This window comes from Neofelis nebulosa, chromosome 7, assembly GCF_028018385.1.
Source record: "Neofelis nebulosa isolate mNeoNeb1 chromosome 7, mNeoNeb1.pri, whole genome shotgun sequence".
Taxonomy (NCBI): Eukaryota; Metazoa; Chordata; class Mammalia; order Carnivora; family Felidae; genus Neofelis; species Neofelis nebulosa.
This window is the reverse complement of record NC_080788.1, coordinates 144,722,640-144,729,523: the sequence shown is the minus strand read 5'-3', so window position 1 is coordinate 144,729,523 and position 6,884 is coordinate 144,722,640. Positions and strand designations below refer to the sequence as shown.

Here is a 6,884-nt window from a genome sequence, read left to right as displayed (position 1 = left end):
GGTGAGCGCTTCCCTCCTCTGCTTCTGAAAGATCTCAGGTGTCCACGGACACAGAAAACCCTAAAGGTATGTGCTCGGGGAGGAGAATCCGCGACTCCGCGTGTCTGAGCTCTAGCCTCTGACTTTAAACTCGGGGAAGTGGAGCCACTGTGAGCAGCCTTCAGTCCTTCTGTGAAACAGCAAGGCCTCTCTGCAGGAAGGCTGGGCAGAGGCCTGGGCGCAGGAAGGGGATCGGGAAGGTCCCCCGGGTGAGAGGCATCTTGGGGTTCGGGGGGGCTCCCTCCACGGCTTCTTCCCTCCTTGGCTCCCAGTATTTTGTTTTTCTCGGGTCCCAACACGGCAGAGGGTCAGCAGCAGGGCCTTAGCTGCTTCCTCTCAGAGACCAGTGAGGGCCCCTCGGAGAGAGGTCACAGCCATGACGTGTTAGCTCCGACTCCTCCAGGGTCTTCCCCCCGAACGTGTCGAGGCTGAGGGTGCTGGCCCACGGGAGGAACTTTAACTGTATGTCCAACGAGTGATGCCTGTGACTTCTGTCCCCCAGTCAGGGCCTGGTGGGAAGAGGAATTCTTCCCAGACTCGGGCCACAAATCCTGGAGCCCCTCGGGGCTCACACCTTGGACACGCATCCCTGGGAGAGCCTGCCACACCGTGGCTGTCGTATCCCTCGCTCCCACCACTCGGGACCCCGCTGACCAGCCAAAGCACTGAGCTCTGGGCTGGCAGGTGCAGCTGCCCGCGGGCGTCCCCACCTGGACGACCCACTAACCCCTCAAACGTTGCCTGTCCCAGACTGCACGCCCCAGCCGCCCCAGCCTGCCCGGCCCTCTTGTTGCCTCCTCGGCGGCACGACTGCAGCCTGCTTGCAAAGCTGACCTCACAGAACATCACTCCGCGTGCTGTCCATCACCTCGACCCGGATCTGATCCGCCTGCTCTCCTTTCGTCCATCCGCCCCCTGGCCAGGCACCGCCGTTTCTGGCCTGCCGCTTCCCTGCGGCCCCTCTGGCTGCCTCTTGTCCATCCCGCTCACTGCAGCAGAGTGAGTGTTCTGAGCGGTGGGCCCGACCACGTCACCCGCCACCCTCCTCCGGGAATCATTAGACAGAGCCCAGTCCCCTGGCAGCGTCTCTGGCCGGGTTGTCTGGAGGCTGATAATCGGAACAGGGCTTGGCGTGCCCGGTGTTTCTGGGGCACTGGAAGCTTCGAAAGGCGGAGGGCGGGAACGGGACTGGGCACAGGGGGAGAGGCCTCCATCAGCCCACTGCCCACTGGGGGGTCCCCGACTGGGCCCAGACGGCCCCGATCACGTGGCCCACTTGTACCCTCTGACTCCTGCAGGAGCCGCCTGCCGCAGGCCGTCTGGTGGCCACACTCCTACCCCGGGGCCCCCATCCTTCCTGGAAGGGACACCGGCTGGTGCCTCTCTGTGCCTCCTGCAGCGCCTGGCTTGGTACAGCCCCGTTCCGCCACACCCCTCCCGGGAACAGCTCCCACGGCACCCCGGTGACCGCTCTCCCAGAGGGGAGACTCGAGGAGGAAAGTTACGGGGCAGATGAAAGCCCCTCATGCCACAGTGGGTCTCAGGCCAAGGTCCCCCGACTCCCCTCCCACCCACCTTGCTGCCAGCGGTGCCCCTCAGGGCTTATCAGGAGGCGTGACTCAGACCTTCCTTCCCCGGAGGCCTGGAGTCACCATGCCTTCTGAGGGCCAGCGTTGTTCTGTTTATTCATTTGGGGTCACAAGTGGGCAAGGAAGCACCAAGAGGTGCTCCCATATTTCACCTGGTCCCACGAGTATTCATTCTTTCCTCTCCCCGCGGTGAACCAGCAGCCCAACCTCTGTCTGTGGATGGGAGTCAATCCTGCCTGGACGGGACCTGAAATGCCCGACTGCCCAGGTAGCGGCCACACGCTGTAATTTAGCAGGGCCCTTTCTGTGTGCCCTGGTGAAAGGGTGTCCCCTTAGCCCTGCGGAGCCCAGAGGTGTGGGCGCAGGAAGCGCAAAGTCCCCAGTGGGTCATTGGGCCATCGCTTCTGTCCGTTGACTGCTGGACCCATGGGTTTTCTCTACCCGTTGGGCACAGAGTGCCGCATAAGAGGTGAATACAGTGCGTATGCCGTGTCCTGGAGGATGACCCCTGCCCCCATCCCTACAGAGTCCTGCCCCCAAGCTGGGGCTGTGAGGGCGCCTTTTGTAGGCAATCGGACACTGTCAGGCCAGCAGCTTCTGAAAGGTGTGGTGTGTGATACGGCCAGTGGGTCCCTGGTCCTGGGCTCCCTCCCACAACTTTTAAGCCAATTTTAAAAAAATGTTTATTTATTTTGAGAGAGAGAGTGTGTGAGCTGGGGAGGGGCAGAAAGAGGGTGAGACAAGGGGCGCCTGGGTGGCTCAGTCGGTTGAGCGTCCGACTTCGGCTCGGGTCATGATCTCATGGTTCGTGGGTTCGAGCCCCGCGTTGGGCTCTGTGCTGACGGCTCGGAGCCCGGAGTCTGTTTTGGATCTGTGTATCCTTCTCTCTCTCTGTCTCTCCCCTGCTTACACTCTCTCAAAAATAAACAAACATAAAAAAATTTAAAAGAGAAGGAGAGACAGAATCTCAAGCAGGATCCCTGCTGTCAGTGCAGAGCCCGATGTGAGGTTTGAACCCACAAACCACGAAATCATGACCTCATCCAAAACCGAGAGTCAGACCCTTAACTGACTGAGCCACCCAGGCACTACCCCTCCCTCCCACAACTTTTTGGCTATGCAGTGGCTCCCCTGGGCTGATGTGATGTCATGTGGGATCCCATGTTCCCAACACTAACCTGTTGGACAGCGATGCTCACTGATGCCTGGAGGGCAGGAAAGGCAAACCCATATGCAGAATAGGTGTCTACTCTTAGAAGAACCACCCGCTGGCCCTGCCAGAATGGAGCTGGCCCGGTGTGCTCAAGGCGCCACGAGGTGGCTGGCTGGTTTCCTGTCGGAATGGTGCCATATCGGGGGTCAGGCACGGTCTCCACTGCTGCCATGCTGGACGTTCTGTGGAGGCAGTAGATCCATCAGGTTCGATAATGGGGGTCCGTGCTACCCGACCCGTGCGTACCTGCATTTCTGCCCCCACGGAGACTTCATTCGCCAGCACTGGGGTGGCCTGTGGCAGAGGCTGCGTGGCGTTGAGGCTGGGTTATTCTGTCTGCTTGGTCACTCAGGGCCTCTCTTACTCTGGCTGCTTCCTGATGCCACCCTTCCCGTCTATACCGCATGTGCGTCACGGCTCTGCCTTAGAGCTCCTTGCCTCCGAGCTACTTTTTTTTTTTTTTTTCCTTTCAAGATCGTAACCAAGTGGCCAGGCCACTTGTCACGACTCACGAGTCCATATGTAACCTCTGTCTGCTTCTCTTTCCACACCCGAAGCACCGCTAATTTCAAGGCCACCTTCAGTGAAGGAGGAGTGTGGCCGGCGTCTGTCTCCGGCTTGCGTTCTCAAGTGGAGCTGGTCCATCCGTGAGCAGCATGCAGGCATTTCCCCCTCCACGCGGGCACCGGGCTGAGCAGGGGGAGGGGTGGGTGCGCAGGGGGTTGAGGGGTGGCGGGCTGCCTGCTCCCGCAGCGCGTGCGCCCTGGTCCTACTGGGGTTTGGTCCCGGATGTACCGCCTGCATGTGACGCAGGATTGCCGCTTGGCCCGTTTGATCCGACGACTTGTGCGTCTGCTCGAACTCACGGTGGGGGCTGGAGAGGCGGGCTGCGTGGTACCCTGTGCTTAGGCACCCAGTGTCTGTTAGGCCGAATAGCACTCCAGGAGTTGTTTTCTTTCCAAAAGTGTAACTCTCTCTTGTAGAAGGCATGGCCTTGCTCCAGGAGCCCAGGGGCCCGTGTCGTGACTGTCCCAGGGCTGCTTGCCACAAAATCCAGTGTGTTTCCCGCCGTGGATATCTCCACCCTGAGAATCCGCTGGATTCTATGGGCTGAGGTGCATGGCTCTTTGCCATGCCGCCGGGACACGCAGGCTTTTGCTGAGTGCAGGCTGCAGGCTGGACCGGTATCTCTCCGTGCAGAGTGCACTGCCTCTAGAACCAGAACCCGTTAGGCACTCTGCTTCCTTCTTCAGAGTAGGGGGTGCACATGGAAACAGTCTGTCTTTCAGCTTGCAGGGATGGCCCGGAATGCCCCTGCCCGCTCCACCCTTGAAAAGATAAGGGTCCGGCAGCCCCTGAGTCGTCACGTTTCCTCCTGTTTTCTGGAGTGTAGTAGGGTACCAAGGCCTTTAGTGGTCTGGATCCTTCTTGTTTAGATCCCATTGATGAAAGTGATCACTGTGATTTTTTAAGGGACAAGGAAGTCTAGACTCCTCAGTCTATAGAAGGACAGAGGGCAGGAGAGTCAGCATAGCCCTGGAGAAACTGGAGACCTAGCTGTTGTTGATCCCACGTGGGTGTGCCCTATTTTTGGTCCCCCCATTTTGCCGGGGGTAAGAAAGAGCACACTGTCAATCAGTGGCTGTATACCACGCCCCTGAGGCCACGTAAATGTGCTTTAGCAAAGGCACCTGCGGGCACAGTCATGTGATCGGTCTCTTCCTTCCGGGAGCCTGCAGCTGTCGGCAGCAGCCTTCAGGATCATGCAGGTTTCTGCGTGGGCCAGACTGGGGAGTTACCCCGAGACGGGATGTGGACCGCACCCGCCTTCTTTATCTCCTTAAAGGTGGCACTAATCTCTGTCATCCCCTTTCCTGGGGTGTGACATTGTTTCTGCTTTATCTTGTTGGCCAAGGAGGGGTTTGTTTCAAAGGCTTCTCTTTGAGCTGCCTCAGTCTGACGGTTCTTACCCCACACACCAAGAACCCAGTGGGTGAAATGCGTCCATTGCTAACTATGCCAATTCCATCTATGCATTTGGGGATCAAAGAAATCACCTGTAGGTGGGTCTGTGGACTCCATGGCTTCACGGTAAGTTGGGCCTTGGACAGGACTCCATCGCCACCTGGCCTCCACAGGCCCCCCACTGTCGTAGGCGCCACGATGACGCCTCATGTCTCTGGTGGCTACTCACTTGGGGGTCCTGCACGAGTCCTCCAAATGTCTGTCGGGTCCCCTTTCCCCCACCGCAATGTTAGCTGAGAAAGTGGCTGTAGGTGCCTTCGGTGGAAAAACGGGGGGAAATACTACTTACTGACGTACTTACTATTATGTTGTGGGGTTCTCCTTCTTTGGGACCCAGCCACCTCTTCAGGCAACGAATTCTGCGTGTAAAGATCGACTCAGAAATGGAAATCGGGCAAGGGATGGTGACTTTTTCTTGCCGGGACCTCCCTCCGCCCGTGGCGCACCTGTACTTGATTTCTTCTGTCGGCACAAGCTGGGGAGTGTCCTCGTCCTGTCTGCTCTGGGCGCTGGGTCATAACTGTCTTCAGGCCCAGCTTCTGTGGCTGCTCTCCAACTTGGCCTGCTGTTGTGATGGCTCCTGGTGCATAAGTACTGCCACAGGCCTTTATGGCTTGGGTCATACCCCCCCCCCCCCGCTATCAGTGGGCCAGATTCGGTGACAGCCATTCTTGCCATCAGCCCTGGCTTCCTGCCACAGGACGGCCCCCGCACATGGTCAGTGATGCCAGTGCCCCTCAGATCTCATAGACGCTATGTCCTCCAGGCCTGGCCCTGGAACATGATCACGTGGCAGCCCTCCGGCCCGACACAGTGTGTCCACTCCAGGCGCCTCTTTCCCCAGGCCTTGGCGTCCCTCTGTCACTGCCATGGCACCCTGGCATCTCAGTTTCCATCGGAGTGGCCACCACAGATTCCGGGTCCCAGAAGCCTCCGGGCGGTGAGTCTGCACTCTCTCACTATCCCCGGGGCTGCTGCTGGAGCAAATTCTGTCTCCAGAGGGGGCTGCCTAGTGGCCAAACTCCTCCCAGACAGCCCCACGTTTCAGTCTCAGATCAAACAGGAGTCCTACGGGTGCTCCCTCGGGCCCCACCCACAAGTGCAGGCGGCATCCTACAGCCCCTCTGGGGTACAGTTCCTCTCCTTCCCTCTCAGGCCCAACACGTCCCTAACCCTGGTGGCCACGGGGGAGGGTGGGGCAGATACCGAGGGGGGCCTGAGCTGCCCTGTGCGCGTCTGGCTGTTAGCTCCTGCTAGGGGAGGACAAGGAGGCCTGGCAGCTTGTTTGTGGGTCTGGCCTCTGTGTCCCCTGATGCGGCCCTTGATGGAGCCGATCTGGGGCCGATCTTCTTCCCAGGGTCAGTCACGGCCTCTCACCTGAGCCCCGACAGACGACAGCCGAGCCGTCTCAGGCACAAAGTGCTTTCTCTCCGGTCCCCGGGTCGCCTCTAGTTACTGCTGGGGTCCTGAAGGGGAGGCGAGCTGGTTTGGTTCCAGGGTCTTTGTGATCCACTCCCTCCCCACCCCTCCAGATTCCAGCCCTTTTTCTGTGCAACCTTGTGCAAGCCCAGGACCCTCCTTCTCTGAATCTCTGCAGCCTCATCTGTAACCCGGGGCTAATAATGTCCCTCCTGCTAAGAAAGTGCATGAAAAGTGTCAGCATAATTCCCAGCCCACGGTCAGTGCCAGAGCTGCAAACTTCCCCCTTGAAGGAGAAAAAGGACACAGTTCTTTGTGTGGGAAAGCGGTGTGCATGGGAAGTGGGTGACTTCTCACTCTACTCTGAGGCTCAAAGAGGCTGCACAGTGCAAGGCCCCTGCTTTTGCGGGGAACAGGGGCAGACGGGAGCCAGCCACGCAGCTGAAGCCCCACTACAGGGTCTCACTGCTCTGGGTTAAGCACTGCCCTCTCTAGGCTTTAAAATGGACCCTCCACCCTCATCGGGCCTGGGTGACATACTCAGAGAAGCAGCAAACGGCCCCGGGGCAGGCAGGCAGCCAGTGGATGCTGTCCTAGCT

At 59.2% G+C, this 6,884-nt stretch overlaps 1 non-coding gene across 1 annotated transcript; it reads left to right on the top strand.

Annotated features, from left to right (window-relative positions):
* Nucleotides 1–2,376: 2,376 nt before the first annotated feature.
* On the top strand, nt 2,377–2,461 carry TRNAR-UCG (transfer RNA arginine (anticodon UCG)). The gene has a single exon. It is a non-coding gene; the product is annotated as a tRNA-Arg (tRNA).
* The last annotated feature ends 4,423 nt before the right edge of the window (nt 2,462–6,884 follow it).